At 44.2% G+C, this 22,382-nt stretch overlaps 1 protein-coding gene across 1 annotated transcript in view; it reads right to left on the bottom strand.

The window, feature by feature from the left end:
• The window catches only part of LOC117366418 (solute carrier organic anion transporter family member 1B3-like), a 462,552-nt gene that overhangs the window by 22,116 nt on the left and 418,054 nt on the right, over positions 1 to 22,382 (bottom strand). The gene's annotated exons all lie outside the window — the stretch shown is intronic.

Below are 22,382 nucleotides of genomic sequence, written 5' to 3'. Positions count from 1 at the left end.
ACACCTCAATCTTATGCTCTTCTGCCCTGCAAAACACCCACCTCCTTTTCATCAAGCTGCGTTAGAGGTTTCTTTTTTTTAAAAAATAATATCTTTATTAGGGCAAGCAATACAACCATAACACAACCAATATCAACATCATTGCAACAGTCCAGATCAGCAATACAAATACCAGCATAGAGAATCAGTCCAACAGTGAGTCAGTGCCCATCTGGAAGTTCAACAAGTGTCATGGCCTTCCGCTCAGCCATTTTAACAATAATAAAATACAATCAAATAAACAAACAATCCCCTCTACAAAGTCCCTAATCTAAAAAAGGAAACAAAAAGAAAAACAACATACATTCTCCATGCACTCCACAAGCACTTCCCTCCCCATCAACTAACCTGACTAATACTCAAAGTATACTGAGAACGTGACCGTAAGAGATGGAAGAAGAGCCTCCCATCCCCCGGGGGGGCTGCTGCAGAACCCTCACAGGGAGAAACATTGTTGTCACAACCAAATATAATACTGGCAGTCGGGTGACTGTCTTTTCCCTTTCTTTTCCCTTTTTCTGTGAAGAGTTCACATCTGGCCATCTACACCATCATGGATATCCAGGTAGTGATTTTAGCCACCAATAAAAAGGCTATAGCAATAAATTTGCGGTCAGGCAAAGGGACATGATTATCAACCAGCAGACATTGATCCCCCAACAAAAGAGTCATATAATCCCAAGAAACAGAACGCTTCACCAACCCTCTATTATAGTGATCATTGCAGGCCATAGGGTCAATTTGGGACAGTCCAAAAAGGTGTGCACAAAGGTTCCTGCTGCAATTTTACACCGAAGACATTCTGAGGTCTCCCACAAGCCTATAGTGCAGCATCGAGCCCTAGTCAAGTAAGCCCTATGTAAAATTTTGAAATGAGTTTCTCTCAATTCAGTCACTTTGAAAAAACAGTCCCATCTGAAAAACCTTCTGAATTTTCCCAGTATCTAAAGTGCCCCCCAACTACCTCTCCCAATGATGAGCCACTAGGGCTATGCATGCCAGCCACATCTACCAATTCTTTGACTATCTTGTACCAGCGAGAAAGTGAATTCATATGCGTGGGCAATAAGATAAAAAACACCTGTCCAATTTGGTACCCTCCATTTGAACCCCCCAGGACCCCTTCAACTGAGCATAATAATAATGTGCTTGATGATAAGCCCAAAAGTGTCTCGCCGATAACTCCCATTTAACTCTCATCTGGCCAAAGGAAGGGAACTCCCCTCCCCCCAACTTCAGTAGATGACACAAGGATTTGCACCCCTGCCGTGCCCAAACAGAATTAAAACGTCTTCAAATTATTCAAAATACTGCCATTAAAATCATTTCAAAAACTTGAAAATACGATCATGTCACACCACTTTTGATCAACGCCCATTGGCTTCCTATAGATCATCGAATTTCCTATAAAATAATGTTACTGACACATAAGACCATAACTTCTGGCCAACTGGATTTCATCAACAGGTTATTAATCCCCCATACCCCCCATCGTACATTACGTTCATCTAATCAAAACCAGCTATCCATTCCCTCTTTAAGACACATTAACACTATGCGCACTAATATCTTTTCTGTTACAGCCCCTACCACCTGGAACTCAGCACCAAATTATATATGAGAAATTTCATCACTTGATAAATTTAAAAGTAACTTGAAGGCCTTTCTTTTTAAAGACACATTTGGAGTACAATAGTCCTTCTAAGGACAGTAATGGAAACCTGTTCCTTGCCATCTTTTAGTCATTTTAACCTATTTTACAAGTACCTGACTATTTATTTTTTCGTTCCCCTCCTTTTTGTTTTGATCCTTCTCCCTCTCTTTGTCTTTATTTTTATTTTTTTGCAGCATTAAAATTTGTCTTTATTTTGTAAACAGCCTTGGTGTTCCCCCAGTGAAAAGCAAGTTAGAAAATTAATTCAACTAAAATTAAACCAAAGCAAAAGGAAGGATCTGAGCATGTTTACAATCTGTCAAGGCTGACTTGGCAAAATTCTGGTTGTCTTTCATAGTCTAAACACAAAACCTGAGGTCTAAGTTCTCCATTTACAACAGAATGAGCAAGTTAGACAACCACATTTGCTTTATGAAACTCTCAAGACAGAGAGAGAATGCAGAAATATTAAAAATCCAAATTGTGCACATTTAACAATTTTTGCCTTTTTTATGTTTAAATATAGTTATTCATTTTCAACGTGCATAGAAACATCCATAGCAAAACAGAACAAAGTACTTACATTTGTGCACAAATACAATCCCTCCATCCCACCCCTCCCCCCATTTTCCCAACTAGATACATAAACATAATAATCTCTGAGTACAGGGAGCCCAGCAAAACACAAATTACAGGTTCAAGAGTCTACTCCGGGCCATAGGTTTAAGAGTTGACCAAAAGCGTTCCCAGATCAAAATAAATAGTTGACCCGGCCCAGTGTCTAGCTCAGTAAAATGTCCTCTTTGTCTTTATTTAAAATGTATTTCTGCCCTTTTCCATCTTGTATCGGTATGTTAATGTTTGTCAGTGCATTTTGATTGTTTGTAATATTAATTGTAATTTGTTTTTAACTTGTCCTTTTTATTCTTTGTTCTCATATTATGGGAGCATAGACATTGCAAAAAAACAATGGCATTGCCCACATCTCTCCAACTACAGAGAATGCAGAAATATTAAAAATCCAAATTGTGCACATTTAACAATTTTTGCCTTTTTTATGTTTAAATATAGTTATTCATTTTCAACGTGCATAGAAACATCCATAGCAAAACAGAACAAAGTACTTACATTTGTGCACAAATACAATCCCTCCATCCCACCCCTCCCCCCATTTCCCAACTAGATACATAAACATAATAATCTCTGAGTACAGGGAGCCCAGCAAAACACAAATTACAGGTTCAAGGGTCTACTCCGGGCCATAGGTTTAAGAGTTGACCAAAAGCGTTCCCAGATCAAAATAAATAGTTGACCCGGCCCAGTGTCTAGCTCAGTAAAATGTCCTCTTTGTCTTTATTTAAAATGTATTTCTGCCCTTCTCCATCTTGTATTGGTATGTTAATGTTTGTCAGTGCATTTTGATTGAACATAGGAACATAAGAACATAAGCAGTGCCTCCGCCGGGTCAGACCATAGGTCCATCCTGCCCAGCAGTCCGCTCCCGCGGCGGCCCAAACAGGTCACGACCTGTCTGAATCACCAGAAGGTCGTGACCTGTTTGGGCCGCCGCGGGAGCGGACTGCTGGGCAGGATGGACCTATGGTCTGACCCGGCGGAGGCACTGCTTATGTTCTTATGTTCAATCAAAATGCACTGACAAACATTAACATACCGATACAAGATGGAGAAGGGCAGAAATACATTTTAAATAAAGACAAAGAGGACATTTTACTGAGCTAGACACTGGGCCGGGTCAACTATTTATTTTGATCTGGGAACGCTTTTGGTCAACTCTTAAACCTATGGCCCGGAGTAGACTCTTGAACCTGTAATTTGTGTTTTGCTGGGCTCCATGTACTCAGAGATTATTATGTTTATGTATCTAGTTGGGAAATGGGGGGAGGGGTGGGATGGAGGGATTGTATTTGTAATATTAATTGTAATTTGTTTTTAACTTGTCCTTTTTATTCTTTGTTCTCATATTATGTAAAACCACTTTGAATTTTGATAAGACGGTATATCAAATTTTTAAATAAACCTGAAACCTAAAGGGAGCCAACCCCAACCCAGGGACAAACTCCAGTTTCCCACCAACTCTAGGAGGGAAGAAGCGTTACCCATCCGTCCCTTTTTCCAACGCCACCAACCTCAAGCTGTGTGGAATGGTTGCATAAAGCCAAGTTTACTCCAGGGAAGACCCCGCCTGCACATGAAGAAAATTAAGAAAACCATACGGGCTACACCACTCCTTTACCAGAGATAATGAAAAGAACTGATGCTCATCTAAGAAACACTCATACACTCCACGGAGCAAAGTCACCACATTATAAGAGCGAAAATCCGGTACATTGAGGCCCCCCGGTCTAAATCCAAAATGAGCTTGGTTTGGGTAATCCGGGCCGACCTGCCCCGCCACAAAAAGCATCTCACCATCGCTTTAAATTCCAATTCATCCCTCCATGTAATCCAGATGGGCAAAACTTGTAACGAATATAAGATCTTAGGCATGATCATCATTTTTAATAATGCCACCTATCCCAAAAGTGAAATAGGAAGATCCATCCATGAGGTACAAGTAGATTTCAACTGAGTCAAAACCTGGGTGATGTTCATTTTATATGATTCGGAATCATAAGTGTGAAGATGAATGCCCAAGTATTTAAGAAAAGGGGCCAGAGGTGTAATAGGAAGATTCCCATGCTAGGGCTCAGGACCCACCTCTCTCAAAGGCAAAACCTCATATTTGCCACAGTTCACCTGGAGGCCGGAAAAGGTAACAAATATCCACACCCACTACAGAACTAACAGAAGCTGCCGATCCGCATGACGTACATATAGAAGCATATCGTCGGCAAACAAACTAAGACGGAGCTCTTGAGACCCAATCCGAATGCCCTCCAAATCTGGATCCTGCCGAATACGCGCTGCCAGGGGTTCAAGCGCCAGAACAGATAACCATTCAGACGCTTGGCCAGAATGGCCGCCAACATTTTAATATCTTGATTTAACAGAGAAATCAGCCGATACGAGCCAGGCAGTTCTGCATCTTTGCCAGGTTTGGGGAGGAAAATAACTGCCCCCAGCAGACGCATTGGTATACATGCCCTGCAGTGGGGTAAGAACCATGTCGTGCAAAATTTTATAGAATTTGGGCCCCATACCATCCGGACTCGGGGATTTAGCCAACTTCAGCTGACGGATGGTGTCTCAAATCTCCTCCACTCCGATAAGTTTATTCAAAGTTTCTGCCTGCCCCAAGGGCAACGCAGGAAGAGTCAGACCGTGAAAGAAAGCTTCCTGTGTGCCCTCATTGACTATGCCCTCCCTATAAAGAGTGGTATAAAAGTGCACAAATTGGTCTGCAGTGTTCGTTAAGTCAGTGTGTCGAGTACCGGCAGCGTCCCGAATACATCCTTTAAGTTGCTGTTTACGAGCCGGTCGGACCAGATTAGCCAACACCTTCCCTGTTTCCCCTCCCCAGCGATACAGTTTGTAACACTGGAAATAAAGATCTTGCTCCGTCCAGAGTGTCAAGATCTGGTCAATATCCTTACGAAGTTGAAAGACTTTGGCTTTGGTGCCAGCTGAGTAACATGAACATTTTGAAACTGGTGCAGTAAGGCACCAACTCTATCTTTTCACTTTTTGACCATATAAGAAATAATATGGCCCTGAAGGACCACCTTTGCCGCCTCCCAATACATGGTGAGGGTCACATCCGAAGCTGGATTATCTTGGAGATAATCTTGAAATTTGGCATGAAGGAAGGTATGAAAGTTCGCGTCTCAATAGAAGTATTGTGGTAGCTTCCACACACTATCCCAGTCTCTATTCAGCAAATGAAAAGTGAGAGAGATAGGAGCATGATCCAACACTGTGGATACCTTGATGCGGGCAGCACCCACATTGGACAAGAGACTCTGGGAAGGGAGGAGGTAGTCTAAGCATGAATACATGTTGTGTGGATGAGAGTAAAAGGTATAATCCTGCTCATCTGGGTGTAAAACCCGCCATGCATCCAACCCCCAGCTGGCGCATAAGAAAATTTACCCCTTTGGTATCATGACTAGCATCCCCCTGTCGTGGTGGCTTACGATCCAAAAGTGGGTTAGCCAGAAAATTAAAATACCTCACCACAAAAAGCTTATGTATCGGGTATTAGGCTAGGACAGCTACTAAGTCAGTATAAAAACTGTGTTGGTATATGCTGGGAGCATAGACATTGCAAAAAAACAGTGGCATTGCCCACATCTCTCCAACTACAATCACATACTGTCCCTGTTTGTTTATAATGACCCTATGGACCTGCAGTGGCAACTTTTTATGAACTAGAATGGCCACTCCCTGTTGCCTCCTATTAAAAGAAGAGGACCAAAACTCCCCCACCTATCCTTGCTTCAATTTAGAATATTCAGACATAGTAAGGTGTGTTTCCTGCAGATATACATTGGCCTGGAGTTTGCGGAGCATGTACTGGATCTTAGTTCTTTTCACAGGTGAACGGATACCATCAGCATTTTAAAAAACAAGCTTTAGATTAACCATTGTCTAGACAGTAACAGATCAACATACATCAAAGATACAACAGTAGTCGAAGGGAGTCCCCCAGCAAGACCCCCCCAGTCAAGTAAGCCCCTCTCCCTCCCACGGTCACTCCTCCCAGAACAACAAACAACCCCCTAAACCCTCCCCCATCCCTGACATTTCCCCAACCACACACCCACAGACATCCAACCATCCATCCATACCAAATCAAAAAGAAAAAACCTAGCATTACATTACATTACATTAGTGATTTCTATTCCGCCATTACCTTGTGGTTCAAGGTGGATTACATAAGAATTGTCATGATGTTACGACATATATAGGCAGATTACATAAGAATTGTCATAAAATTAGGTAATACATAATGGGTAATTTGAACATTTTAGATTTGATAAGTAGATAGTATAGTAGGTGATCTAGTTGTGTTAAATAGGTTTTATGTATTTTTTGAAGAGTAGGGTTTTGGTTTCTTTTTTGAAGGTTTTGTAGTCTGTGGTTGTAGACAGCAGATTGGTGAGTTGTCTGTATAGTTTTGCTCCTCTGGTGGCCATTAATTTGTCATGTAGTTTTCTTTGTTTGACATTTTTGGTTATCGGGTGTGTGAATAGTGAATGGGTTCTCCTGTGTCTGGTTGAGGTGGATTGAGTTAGTCGGTTGTTACAGTAGGTTGGGCTGTCTCCGTTTATAGCTTTAAATAGTAGGCAGTAGAATTTGAAGTATACTCTTGCTTGTATTGGGAGCCAGTGTGAGTCGTGGTATGCCTCTGTGATGTGGTCGTATTTTTTCAGCGAATAGATGAGTCTTAGGGCTGTATTTTGTATTGTTTGTAGTTGTTTTATCATGATCGCTGGACAGGGGAGGTATAGTATGTTGCAGTAGTCTATTAGCATAATGATCCAAGTGAATCCTCCTCATCCCCTCTCCCATTCTCCAACCTCCATATCACACATCCTATTCAGTCACAAAGAGGACTCCCCCTGGGAATCCCCTCCTCTGAAACCATGAAGCACAAATAAAACACATTCCAACTTATAGATAAAGTAGGAGATAACAAGCACCCAGCAGGGCAGAGGCGTACCAATACAAAGAAAAGGCATGAGCTCCCACTGAGGTGTGCTCAGACACTGCATAAAAAGTGTCCAAAAATGCAAAAACTTGAAGAGAAAAAGCCTAGAAACCAGGCACCAGGGAAACCCCAGCGCCAAAGGCACATTATCCATCAGCTATGGTAAGTACTCCAGAAGCTGCTCTCTGGTGTCCCCAGTACAAGCCTGGACTACTAGCACTCTAATGGACCCCCTCATAGGGCCCAGACTGCATTCAGGGATCCCCCCTGCCACTGGCATTAGAGATTGCACAAAAGTTTCCAAGGCCTTATGGCATGTCAAAGGATAATTGCTTCCTGTGGTGGTATAAGCGCACTCTGGCCAGGTACTGCATAATCGTTCGGAGGCCCTGCTTGTAAAGCACAGAACAAAATGGAGCCATCACCTTCCGTTTGGCTGCCACCTCAGATGAAAAGTCCTGGAATAACAGAAGTGGACAATTCTCAAAGGTAAGATGCTTCCTCTCCCGACAGCGACACAGAACCCTCTCCTTTTCGACATTATTGAGGAATCTCAGAATCACAGGTCGAGGTCGATGGTCTCCATCCGTCGCTGCCCAAGTCAGTGCGCTCGCTCAAGACACAGCTTAGGTAGATCCTCTCCCAGCTGAAGAGAAGTAGACAGCCAAGTTTCCAACCACGCATGCAGGTCACCATCTTTCACCATCTCTGTTATGCCCACAGCTCTTAGGTTGCTCCAGCGAGTTCTGTTTTCCTGATCTTCCACCCACTCGTGTAATTGTTGAGCTGTGCATTCTAGTGCTGAATGCGGGCTGAGAGCGAATCTGTGGTTGCCTCAGGCTGCACAATATGCCCCTCCAACTGGATTGTTAAACGTGCTCAAGCCATCTTTTACCTCCTGGATACAGGCCAGTAGTCCAGACGTTTTGTCATCCATTATGGCCATGAAGTGCTTTTATGATCTACAAGCCCTGATGTTAGAAGCAGATCTAGATATTGTCGCTATCACAGAGACATGGTTCAGTGAATCACATGGATGGGATGCAAACATATCGGGATATAATCTTTTAAGGAAGGACAGAGATGGTCAAAAAGGTGGAGGAGTAGCTCTCTATGTAAAGATCAATATCCAAGTGACCGAAATGCAAGGGACCTGGGGAGAGGAAGAAGCGATATGGATTGCTCTGAAAAGAGAAGATGGAACTTCTATCTATTGTAACCAGACAGACTTCGTGCCTGCCCTGGTTCCGGATAAGGTTCCTATTGAGACTCCCAGTAAAACCCGGAAAGGAGTGCCCAAAGGTTGTCCTGGGAAGAATCGGGCTGATTCTCACCCTGACCTCCAGAGGGAGTTGGAATATCCTGAAAGTCCCCTAGACCAGCAATATTCAGGTCACCAAAGGAGGAGCTCTAGAGCTGCTTTGAGGACTGCTGAATCAGCCAGGTTAGGGTGTGGCCCAATCAGTATAAAACCAGCAGCTCAGTTCAAGGGAGGAGGCAGGTTAGGGAGAAGGTTGGGACCTTCACGCCCTACGAGTCTCCTTGGGCCAGGCAGAGGCGAACCCGTCTCACCCATGGAGGTACAAGAAGCTGGAGATAGTCTGGAAGAAACTGTGCCTGAGCTGGAAATCCCAATGGAAACTGAACTCTTGCCAGAGGAAATGAGCTTGGCTGAGGAAGCCATGGAAGTTGGTTTGTCTACCAGCTGTACCTGCTAAAGGAAACTAACAGTGAAGAATCAGTGAGTGCATTTTTTTCATGGTTGTTCAGCTTTCTGTGTGTAAAAGACTGTCTTGAATGAAGCTGAACCTTGAAGGACTTTGTGGTTTTTTTTCTGCCCTGTTTTTTTTTTTTTTTTGTTAAGAAGCTGTTGGTGCCTGAATTGAGGGAGAGGTTTGCTATAATCTGGGAGGGAAATTTGAAGCTGTTATATGCTGAAAAGTAAAGCAAACCTGAGGCACTCTCCTTTTCCTGACAGTGCAATTCTGGGCTGTCAGAGGCTTCTTTTGAAACACTAAAACTAGGGTAGCCAGTGCCTTAAACCCTATTGTATTATTCAGTGTTTGGAAGGAACTAAAATGCCCTGTTTAGGAGCATGCTTAATTGAAAGCTAATTAAAACATAAATCCCAGTGGGGTGAAGGAAAAAAAAAAGAACAAAGTTTTTTTTAAATTTATGTTTAGACTGTTCATTACTCTGCTGGGTGAACTTGGACTAAAGATATTTCACTTACCTGTTTTGAGTAGGACTTCTAATAAGCCTGCCCTTATTACTCTGAGGAGAATAAAACCTGAATTTATTTTTACTTCTCATTCTGAGGAATTGTGGTTTATTTTTGCTTTTGGATTCTTGGTGTCATTCCTTGACTGCAGGGTGACTCCAGCCTGGGTCACACGCAGGTGTCATTTTTTGTGTAATCACTGTATGTGCTGTGGAGCCTTACTAAGGCCCAGACCTGGTTACACTATGTGGGTGTAGTCTACAGACCTCTGACTCAATCGCAGCAAATTGATAAGGATCTGATTGTGGATATCCAAAAGTTTGGAAGGAAAGAGGAGGTTCTGCTGTTGGGAGATTTCAACCTGCCGGATGCGGACTGGAATGTTCCGTCTGCGGAATTGGAAAGAAGTAGGGAGATGGTGGATGCCTTTCAAGAGGCTCTGCTCAGACAAATGGTGACGGAACCCACAAGGGAAAAAGCGATATTGGATCTGGTCCTCACAAATGGAGAGAGTATCTCTAATGTTCGAATGGGTGCTCACCTGGGAAGTAGCGATCATCAAACGGTTTGGTTTGATATATCGGCTAAAGTGGAGAGCGGCCGCACGATACTTAAAGTCCTAGTTTTCAAACGTACAGACTTTAATGCTATGGGAGAGTACCTGAAGAAAGAGCTGTTAGGATGGGAGGACATAAGAGAAGTGGAAAGACAGTGGTCTAAGCTGAAAGGAGTGATAAAAATGGCTACGGACCTTTATGTGAAGAAAATCAATAAAAACAAGAGAAAAAGGAAGCCGATATGGTTCTCCAACCTAGTGGCTGAGAAAATAAAGGCGAAAGAGTTGGCGTTCGTGAAATATTAAAAAACCCCAAGAAGAGGAGTGCAGAAAGGACTACAGGGTGAAACTGAAAGAAGCCAAGAGAGAGATACGTCTGGCGAAAGCACAGGCGGAAGAACATATGGCTAAAAATGTAAAAAAGGGAGACAAAATTTTTTTCAGATATATTAGTGAAAGGAGGAAGATGAAAAATGGAATTACTAGGCTAAAAGATGCTGGGAACCAATATGTGGAAAGTGATGAGGAGAAAGCGAATGTGCTAAACAAATACTTCTGTTCTGTGTTCACAGAAGAAAATCCTGGAGAAGGACCTTGATTGTCTAGCAAAGTTACACGAGAAAATGGAGTAGATCCTGCGCCGTTCACAGAGGAGGGAGTTTATGAGCAACTTGAAAAACTGAAGGTGGACAAAGCGATGGGACCAGACGGGATCCATCCCAGGATACTAAGGGAGCTCAGAGAGGTTCTGGCAAGTCCTATTAAAGACTTGTTCAACAAATCTCTGGAGACGGGAGTGATTCCTGGGGATTGGAGGAGAGCGGATGTGGTCCCTATTCATAAAAGTGGTCACAGGGATGAAGCAGGAAACTACAGGCCGGTGAGCCTCACTTCAGTTGTTGGAAAAATAATGGAAGTTTTGCTGAAAGAAAGGATAGTGTACTTCCTTGAATCTAATGGGTTACAGGATCCGAGGCAACATGGCTTTACAAAAGATAAATCGTGCCAAACGAACCTGATTGCATTTTTTGATTGGGTGACCAGAGAGCTGGATCGAGGACAAATGCTAGATGTAATTTACTTGGATTTCAGCAAAGCCTTTGATACAGTTCCTCATAGGAGGCTGTTGAACAAACTTGAAGGGCTGAAGTTAGGACCCAAAGTGGTGAACTGGGTCAGAAATTGGCTGTCGGACAGACGCCAGAGGGTGGTGGTTAATAGAAGTTGCTCGAAGGAAGGAAAGGTGAGTAGTGGAGTTCCTCAGGGATCAGTGCTGGGGCCAATCCTGTTCAATATGTTTGTGAGTGACATTGCTGAAGGGTTAGAAGGAAAAGTGTGCCTTTTTGCAGATGATACCAAGATTTGTAACAGAGTAGGCACCGAAGAGGGAGTGGAAAATATGAAAAAGGATCTGCAAAAGTTAGAGGAATGGTCTAATACCTGGCAACTAAAATTCAATACATTTGGGGATTAATAATAGGAAGGAACCGTATATGCTGGGAAGAGAGAAGCTGATATGCACAGACGGGGAGAGGGACCTTGGGGTTATAGTGTCCGAAGATCTAAAGGTGAAAAAACAGTGTGACAAGGCAGTGGCTGCTGCCAGAAGGATGGTGGGCTGTATAAAGAGAGGCGTAGTCAGTAGAAGGAAGAAGGTGTTGATGCCCCTTTACAGGTCATTGGTAAGGCCCCACTTGGAGTATTGTGTTCAATTTTGGAGACCGTATCTGGCGAAGGACGTAAGAAGACTTGAGGCGGTCCAGAGGAGAGCGACGAAAATGATAGGAGGCTTGCGCCAGAAGACGTATGAGGAGAGACTGGAAGCCCTGAATATGTATACCCTAGAGGAAAGGAGAGACAGGGGAGATATGATTCAGACGTTCAAATACTTGAAGGGTATCAACGTAGAACAAAATCTTTTTCAGAGAAAGGAAAATGGTAAAACCAGAGGACATAATTTGAGGTTGAGGGGTGGTAGATTCAAAGGCAATGTTAGGAAGTTCTACTTTACGGAGAGGGTGGTGGATGCCTGGAATGCGCTCCCGAGAGAGATGGTGGAGAGTAAAACTGTGACTGAGTTCAAAGAAGCATGGGATGAACACAAAGGATCTAGAATCAGAAAATAAGATTAAATATTGAACTAAGGCAAGTACTGGGCAGACTTGCACGGTCTGTGTCTGTATATGGCCGTTTGGTGGAGGATGGGCTGGGGAGGGCTTCAATGGCTGGGAGGGTGTAGATGGGCTGGAGTAAGTCTTAACAGAGATTTCGGCAGTTGGAACCCAAGCACAGTACTGGGTAAAGCTAAGAAGAAAAAATTAAAAAATTTAAATTGAATCAGGTTGGGCAGACTGGATGGACCATTCGGGTCTTTATCTGCCGTCATCTACTATGTTACTATGTTATAATTCTCCCACAGTATCCTCGTGGAGAAGCACTGCAGGAGGCATACCAGACAGCCCCGCAGGAGGCCCATTGGCCAACGCCATCTTAGCTGTGGTTGAAGCAGAAGGAGAACGATGACTTTTAGTTCCCTTGTATGGCATACCCCGCTGTATCGGGGAATGGCAAAGTCGTCTTCCCAACCTTTAGCTGCAAATCGATACTTGTAAGAGGCAAAACTAAGAAGGTAGGTTGGAGGAAAATGCGGATTTAGGAGAGCAGTTCCCAGAGCTGTTCCTCAGGGCATCTTAGCCAAAATGTGCTCATCACATGACCCCTCACACTAGAGGTTTCTAGCATGGACTGGTGAGGTAAGTGCTCCGATGTTCATAGGAATTCTATGAGTGTTGAAGCACTTACCTTGCTGGCTAATACTAAAAACCTCTATCGCAGTTTGATAAAAGAGGCCCACAGTGAGAAAAAGCCGGAATCAGAACACATTGATCCTTAATGTAATTGTCAAAATAGTTGAAATAAAAGTGATGTTTTATTCAAACTTGATGGAACCCAACATGGCCCGTATTTTAGCTGCAAAGGACCCTACCTCAGGGGCTACAAATACATCTACAAAAAATACTTAAGTATGTAAAAAAAAAAAAATACAAATATATAAGAAAATCAACATGTTTAAAAGACTAAAATGAAATAAAATATAATAATTTTAAGACAAACAGTAACAAAATGTAAAAGTATAAACAATAGTTTGAATAATATGCTAATAAAATTACTAAAAAGATAATCATAAATATAAATATACCACTTATAATTGCCTTGTAAAACATTCATAGAAATTAAATGCTGTAGGGTCGCAACTGAGCCAATGTATAAAGTTGAAATCTTATGCACAACAGAAAGAGGACAATGTAAAAACATGTAATGTAAACAAGCTCCAAATATATGGGTAGCTGTATGTTTTAGACACACTAAAATAGTACCTCATAACATACAATCAAGAGTATCTTCAAGTTTCTGGTTTTGACGATGAAGTTGCTCCCACAGGGGCGTTAGGGTTTCAGTGTTCGACGGTGCCGATTCTTCAGTGTCGGCCACTCTCACCTCCAGTTCTCCCGTTCTCCTAGAAAGGTCAGAGAACAAGGCTTCCATATTGGTTAGCTGATTAGAGATTAGTAAGTCGAGGCTCCAGCGCTTGAACAACAGCAGCGGTAAGCTCCTTAATAGAGTCCGGAGGCAAAAGCAGCGATGCGCTACCGGAAGGACTCGACATAGCGCCAACCGGCGAGTGGGATTTATCGCGGTCCTTTTCCTTATGGGGTGGCTTAGAACTCATCAAAATTGGAATTCTGGGCAAGTATCTGTCCATAAATCTGTCCAACAGCTGGTGGAGTCCCAAACAGAGTTTAGTTAGACTGGCAAGGCCTGGGGCCCAGGATAACTACATCACGTGACTCCATACAATCAAGAGTATACAAAACTGTTAAAACATTCAAAAGGTGCACCTTGACATGAGTGACAAATAGGGCAGAATATGAACTGTTTGAAAGAGACGAGTGGCAAGAGATGATCTCATAAGTATATATAGGAAAGGGTGAATTAAAAACATGTACTATTTGTAGCTTTGAAAATCCTCGATATGCTGATATGGGTCAGTCAATCTAATTAATTGAACCACTAAATAAAAACAAAGGCTGCCAGCAAATACTATTATGAAAAATGCAGATAAAGCCCGTTTATACAATTGCCCGTGCTGTAAATGTATTGTGTTTCTAATGGATGGCTAATTTTGATATAGAAAAAGGGGCATATAGTGAAGACTTTAATGTGGAGCGTAACAATATGGCAGGCTACATACATTACAAAAATTGAAACTGATAGAGATTAGTGAAACAAAAGTTTTGTGATATATAACAGGCAACATAATAGAAGTTGTGGGAAGTGAAAGGCCTTGTGGTGGTACATGCACATTGTAGTGCTCAAAAATATGAAAGTAATCATGAACTGGTGCAAAAATCCTTAAAGACAAATACGAGGGCTGTTCAAAAAGTATCACCCCTTTATTCATAAAAAAATACTTGTATTTAGACACAACAATCTTATACTAATCTCCTTCAAAGTAGTTCCCTTGAGCTGCCACACACTTCTTCCAATGGTTCTGCCACTGTCGGAAGCAGTGCTGGAATGCCTCTTTTGAGATTGCTCGCAACCGGTCCATCGCATTCTGCATGATGTCTTCTCTGACTGAAATCTGGTCTCTTTCAGGGGCATTTTCAGCTTGGGGAAAAGCCAGAAGTCACACGGAGCCATGTCGGGAGAATAGGGAGCCTGTGGAATCACAGGTGTGTTGTGTTTGACCATATCAAACTCCATATCAAATGTGAAGAATGGGCAGGTTCATTAGCAGCTTTGGCACGAACTTCGCTGAAATTCTCCTGAAGCCCAAATCCTCAGTCAAAATGGAATGAATGGATCCCGACACTGATGCTCGCCTCGTCTGCAAGTTCTCTGATTATGATTAGATGATCCTGCATCACCAGGGTCCTCACTTGGTCAATGATGATCTCATTTCTGGCTGTTGAGGGCCTACCAGAACATGCCTCACTCTCCATTGATGTGCGGCCATCTCTAAAGTGGTTGTACCACTCCTTTATCTGTGTGGTACCCATTGCTTCATCCCCGAAGGCCTGTTAAATCTTGCAGATTGTTTATACTTGGGAATCGCCAAGCTTTACACATAATTTAATGGAGTAGTGTTGTTCAGTTTTCTGTCATTTTGTCAAAAAAGAAAATCCAACGGCGCTCATTTACATTTTCTCACTCATTGGCGGTCTGCCAGTGACTGTCAGCTTCTGTAGGCAGGAAAAAAATTCAAGCATGCGCATTAGGGTTGCCTACATACATGCACCAAACCACACCTCCCTAGCTTTATTTGTTTACGCAAGAAAAATTAAGATCTGATACTTTTTGAACAGCCCTTGTATACTAAGGCCCAGATTCTCTAAAAGTGCGTCCCGATTTTAGGCAGCTGTAGGCGTCCTACAGCTGTCTAATCAGCCAATCGGGATGCACGTTTTTTAAAAAAACAAAATGCTCCCCAGGCAGGCCGCCTATATTGAAGGCGAGGCCCTGATTCTGTATAGGACGCCCGGGAGAGGCGTCCTATTCAGAATCGGCCTAAACTAAACCCCGATTCTGTAACCGGCGTCCATGTTACAGACGCGGGTTAGAGAATCGGGTTAGATTAGACACGGCCCGCTACACTTATCGCGGCAAGGAATCTCTCTGCCGCTATAAGTATAGCGGGCCGCGGCCTGTCCGATCGGATGCCCCCCCCCCCCGACACTACCGACCGACCGCCCCCCCCGACACTACCGACCGCCCCCCCCCCGACACTACTGATGCTGGCAGGAGAGTGTCCAATCCCTCCTGCCCGAAGACGGCACCCCCCCCTCCTGCCCGAAGACGGCACATTCCCCCCCTCCTGCCCGAAGACGGCACATCCCCCCCTCCTGCCCGAAGACTGAACACCACCCCCCGGCGCTACCGATGCTGGCAGGAGAGTGCCCAATCCCTCCTGCCCGAAGACGGCACATCCCCCCCTCCTGCCCGAAGACGGCACACCACCCCCCGGCGCTAACAACCCCCAAATTAACCTGTTCTTCGGGCCAGACGGTTCTTTCCCGTCTAGCCGGTAAGCCCGCCTCGTCGAAATGAGGCGGGCTCGCCCCTTCCCGGCCCATCCCGCCGAAGCCTAAGGCCTGATTGGCCCAGGCTCTAGAAGCCTGGACCAATCAGGCCTTAGGCATAGCGGGTCCGCCCATCCCCACTTGGCCAATCAGACCTTAGATTTAGTGGGGATGGGCGGACCCGCTATGCCTAAGGCCTGATTGGTCCAGGCTTCTAGAGCCTGGGCCAATCAGGCCTTAGGCTTCGGCGGGATGGGCCGGGAAGGGGCGAGCCCGCCTCATTTCGACGAGGCGGGCTTACCGGCTAGACGGGAAAGAACCGTCTGGCCTGAAGAACAGGTTAGTTTGGGGGTTGTTAGCGCCGGGGGGTGGTGCGCCGTCTTCGGGCAGGAGGGGGGGGGGTGCGCCGTCTTCGGGCAGGAGGGATTGGACACTCTCCTGCCAGCATCAGTAGTGTCGGGGGGGGGGGGGCGGTCGGTAGTGTCGGGGTGGGAGGGAGATCGGTAATGTCGGGGGGGGGGGGGGGGGGCGGCATCCGATCGGACAGGCCGCGGCCCGCTATACTTATAGCGGCAGAGAGATCCCTTGCCGCGATAAGTATAGCAGCTGCATCTACTTACAATGTAGACCAGCATTTTGCTGGCCTACATTTTTAAGGTTTATTCCTCTACTAGGGAGACGCGTAGGGCCACCTAGGTTCGCCTAAGGCCCTTAGGCGAGCTTAGGCGTCTTGCGGGTCTCCCTAGGCTCCCGGAGGTGCCTTCAGGCCTGCCTGGGGAGCATTTTTTTTTTTTAAACGTGCATCCCGATTGGCTGATTAGACAGCTGTAAGACGCCTACAGCTGCCTAAAATCGGGACGCACTTTTTGAGAATCTGGGCCTAAGTATCTACCATAATGCAAAATAAAACTACCAGAAGATATGTAAGAAGTATGGGACTTTAGATCATTTATTATTCTATTGTCCATTTATTATGAATTTCTGGAAATCAATTTGGGACCAAATTAATTGTTTATTAGATAACCCAGTGGCATTATCATATGATACTGTGCTATTTGGTATGGCAATGAGAGCAAAAAGTCAGATTTCTACAAATAATAACAAATTATTACTTATAATGATGACTGGGGTTGCCATTCAACAAATTACGTATAATTGGAAAAATTAGAGTAGATTAAATTATAATTTCTGGTGGAATTCCTTATGTCATGTTTATAAAATGGAAAGATTTATTGCAATACAGCGCTGTTTTTTCAGGAAATTTCAGGATGTGTGGGAGCCATTTACAAAGTATTATACCGATTAGATGACATTTTATTTTATTTTTTTCCCTTAAATTTATAAATTTGATTGTGAGGGGGAGGGGAGGGTAAATTTATTGTTACATATTGTATAAGGTATTGATTATATGATAAGAAAAGGTGGGAAGGGTAGGAGATAAGAGCATAATTTTTGTACCATTGATGATTATTAAGTGTTATATTTATTGTTAATTTGTTTGGATATATTGTTACACTTATTGTAAATTTGAAAATGAATAAAGAATTAAAAAAAAAAAAAAAAAGAAGTATGGGTAAAATTCTATAACCAGCACTTAAATTTAGGCATCAGGAGGCACCTTGTCAATGGTCAGAAAAGGCAGGGTTGAAGAGCCTACTGACGCATAAATAAAAGGCAGCTAAAATGGCGGCTGGAATCGTGGCTAAGAAGCCACTTTAGGCCACAGAATAGAGAATGACAAGGGGACCATTTACTGCGGTAAACTGCGGATCACCACAGTAAATCTGCAGGAATGGAGACATTTGCAACTGGTTTACCACAGGAATAGGGACAAGACCTTTCACCGCCCCGCAGGAATAGGGACAAGACTTTTTATCACCCCGTGGGAGCGGTGAAAAGTCTTACTTCTGTGGTAAAAAAAATTGCACCCGTGTCAGACTCGGTATCTTCTCCTCAGCTCCTCTTGTGCCTATTTTACCTTCAGGAGCCAGCCATGCCACGATGAAGACAGAAGGAACCTAAAACCAAAGCCTGAGACCAATGTGATTTGAAGAATAAAATTAACAGACAACAAAAAGAAAAAAAAAATATTTTATATTTTGTGATTAGAATATTTCAGATTTGAAATATGTATCCTGCTAGAGCTGGTATTAGACATAACTGGGGACCGCAAAGTCTAGGCTGTGCTTCTTTAGCTTCCAGCTGGCTTAGGGCTCTCTCTCTGACCAGGGGGCAGTTGTCCTAGTTGCACTCCCCTACCATTATTCTTGCCATGTGTGACTAAAGTATTCTGTTAGCTTGATTTTTCTATGTAGCATTCTATAGTAATTTGGTTTGTTTAGTTTTTACAATAGTGAAGAGGATATTTGTGAAAGGGAGGGGAGATGGGTTTTGTTGAACCTTGCTCTGTTTTATTTGTGTTTATAAAATGACAATTGTCAGAGGAGAAGCTTCCGCACACACACGCGACTGCAGGTTTCGCTGGCATCAGTTTCTTTTCTAAAGCGCTGCGAAGGTAAGGGGGAGGAAGGGAGATACATTTGGCCGGAGGGAAGGAGGGAAAGGGCCGCACGATTGGTGACCACTCACCTTCCCTCCCTTAAGTTTCTTTACGCCATGAAGGCAAGGGGGAGGAAGGGAGATTCTCGGGCCGCTGAAGGGTGGTGAGGTGGCGAGAGGGAAGGATGGATGCTGTGGGGACAGGGCGGTAAAGGGGACAGCAGGGACGGGGCGTTGAAGGGGATGGTGGTCCTGTGACGGGGCAGTGGCAGGGAGATATTTTTTCCCCATGTCATTCTCTACCGCAAAACACCAAAGTAGGTATGGCCAACCTCCGAAGTGGCATTAGGCGATCTAAAGTGGCTACCCAGCTGTGAATCACGCCAAGATAGGCGGGTGAAATGTAGGCCTGGGAAACCCTGGCCTATATTTCAACCACCTATCTTTGCCTAGACTGCAGCAGCCAATTGTGGCAGGGAAATACCCCCCTCTCCCATCAGCTGAGCATCAGGGATTCCCCAAAGCCAAAATTCTGTAACCGGCACCCAAGTTCTTCCCCCGTGTCTTTCTCAATAACAGACTATGGACTTTTCCTCCAAGAACGTGTCCAAACCTTTCTTAAAATCAGCTACACAAGTGTTCTTCAACTTTTTGACACCTATGGACTGGCGGAAATAAAATAATTATTTTGTGGACCAGCACTGGTCCGCGGACTAGCAGTTGAAGAACACTGGGCTAAGTCGTGCCCATCTCCATCCAATCTAAGCCACAGACCCCACCCCCATAATAGTACTAATTGTAACACCATTTTTCCATACATTTTTCATATATACATATACATACACATACACACACACACACACACAATATAATCGTATTGACAACACATAATGGTTAACCACAAAATTAAAATACACAAAGCATTCATTCCTACCAGAAAATAGATAACCCCATGCAGGGTATACTCCAAGTTCCAGGAAGTCAGGAGATAGACCTGCTATCTGTATCTGGGAAAGTACAGCTGAGTCAGAGTTTGATTTATGTATGAGTTCTGAGGAATGTGCTTCAGTAGGCTCTGAAGGAATTAGGGAAATGTAATGGGAGCCAGAAACAGATATGAAGTGTGGTTGTGTTAGTATGAGTGCTGTGCTGTAATATTAAGCTACAAGGAATAAGGCCAACACATTTCCAAAAGAGTTTAAATTACGTGAGGGAGAGGAGCTTCATAGTGGGGGAAGGGAGTCCTTAACTCTTTCCTACCTTAGTTCTCTTGTACAAGCTACAGCAGTGCTAAGGCTTGAGGATACAAACCCTAATGCTTGATACAAAGCTAATTAGAGGGATTTGGGAGGGACACAATCTTGGGAGTCCAGATATATCCTTAAGGCTCAGTGGATAGCTCAGTGGCATACCTAGGGGGGGGGCGGTCCATCCCGGGTGCACGGGCCCGAGGGGGTGCACAGCTGGCCTGCCACAGGGGAAAGGCTGCCATTGCCGCGAAAGAAGCTGGCGCTAGTTCTCCCTCCCTCCGAATTCGCCCTGCTTCTTTTCCCACGGGCCGACCAACTTTAGCCGTCCGACGTCAATTCTGACGTCGGAGAGGACGTTCTGGGCCAGCCAATCGCTGCCTGGCTGGCCCGGAACGTTCTCCCTGATGTTAGAATTGACGTCGGACAGCCAGAGTTGGTCAGCCCGCGGGAAACAAGCAGGGCGAATTCGGCGCCAGCCTATTTCAGATGGCCAGTGGCAGCCTTTCCCTGGCGGTGGTGGCAGTATGGTGGCGGTGGTGGCGGTAGCATGGGGGAGGGCAGGGAGAAAGAAAGAAAGGGGGGAGACAGGGAGCCAGAAAGAAAGAAAGGGTGCAGGGTGAAAGAAAGAAAAAAATGGAGCATGGGGAGAGAGAGAGAAAGACAGACAGACATACAGAAAGAAAGGGGGCATGGAGAGAGAAAGAAAGAAGGGGACAGGATGAAACAAAGAAAAAGTTGGGGGAGGGAATGAGGTCTGGAGGAGAGGAAGCATACAGGAGGCTGAAAGAAGGGAAGAAATATTGGATGCACAGTCAGAAGAATAAAGTGCAACCAGAGACTGATGAAATTACCAAAAAAGGTAGGAAAAATGATTTTATTTTCAATTTAGTGATCAAAATGTGTCCATTTTGAGAATTTATATCTGCTGTCTATATTTTGCACTATGGCCCCCTTTTACTAAACCGCAATAGCGGATTTTAGCGCAGGGAGCCTATGAGCATCGAGAGCAGCGTGGGGCATTCAGTGCAACTCCCAGCGCTAAAAAACGCTATCGTTGTTTAGTAAAAAGGGAAGGAGTATATTTGTCTATTTTTGTATAGTTGTTACTGAGGTGACATTGCATAAAGTCATCTGCCTTGACCTCTTTAAAAACCCGCGGAATATAAATGATAATTAACATTTTCTCTGCGTACAATGTGCTTTGTGTTTTTAAAATTTTATTGTTGGTAGATCATTTTGACTTGGCCACAAAGGTAAGGGGGAGGGAGGGGAGCTGCTGAAAGACATCTAGTAATCCTTGCAGGCTTGACTGTGCAGGGAATTATTTTTATAAAATCATGTTTTGTTATGTGACTAGCATTATATAGACTTTAATTTCTATGAATGAATAGAATGAAAATGATATAAAATTACTTGCTTGTTTTTATGTGCGTGCGCTGAAGGAAAGTGGAGAGAGAGTGGGCTGAGGACGCTGAAAGGAAATGAGAAACAGAGAGTGGGGAAAAGACACTGATTTAAAAATTGACAATTGTACAGAATATTGTTTCTTTTTATACTTTAATATAATAAGTTCAATATAAAACAATTCAAGGCTTGTGTGGATGGAATCAGGTGGTTTGTGGGGATGAGGACCGAGCTTACGGGGATTAAGCTCAGTGATGCATCCACCAGCACACCCAAGTCTCTCTCAAGACTGCTGTCTCCCAACAATGCCCCCTCCAATTTGTAGTTGAACAACGGGTTCTTTTTCCCTATATGCATGACCTTGCATTTTTCCACGTTAAAGCGCATTTGCCATTTGGAAGACTGGGCAAACAAATGGCAAATGCGCTTTAACGTTGAAAAATGCAAGGTCATGCATATAGGGAAAAAGAACCCGTTGTTCAACTACAAATTGGGGGGGGCATTGTTGGGAGACAGCAGTCTTGAGAGAGACTTGGGTGTGCTGGTGGATGCATCACTGAAGCCATCTGCACAGTGCGCAGCAGCCTCGAAAAAAGCCAACAGGATGCTGGGCATCATAAAGAGGGGCATAACAACCAGGACGCAGGAAGTCATCATGCCATTGTATCGAGCGATGGTGCGTCCACATCTGGAATACTGCGTTCAATATTGGTCGCCGTACCTCAAGAAGGACATGGCGGTACTTGAGAGAGTTCAAAGGAGAGCAACGAAGCTGGTAAGAGGGCTGGAACACTGCCCATATGCCGAGAGGTTGGATAGGCTGGGGCTCTTCTCTCTGGAAAAAAGGAGGCTCAGGGGAGATATGATAGAGACTTTCAAGATCATGAGGGGCATAGAGAAGGTGGATAGGGACAGATTCTTCAGGCTGAAGGGGTCAACAGGCACGAGGGGGCATTTGGAGAAACTGAAAGGAGATAGGTTCAGAACAAATGCAAGGAAGTTTTTTTTCACCCAAAGGGTCGTGGACACTTGGAATGCGCTACCAGAGGAAGTGATCAGGCAGAG

The sequence above is a fragment of the Geotrypetes seraphini genome, chromosome 9, assembly GCF_902459505.1.
Source record: "Geotrypetes seraphini chromosome 9, aGeoSer1.1, whole genome shotgun sequence".
NCBI classification, from domain to species: Eukaryota; Metazoa; Chordata; class Amphibia; order Gymnophiona; family Dermophiidae; genus Geotrypetes; species Geotrypetes seraphini.
Note: the sequence above shows the minus strand (reverse complement) of the source record. Positions and strands in the feature narration are given on the sequence as shown.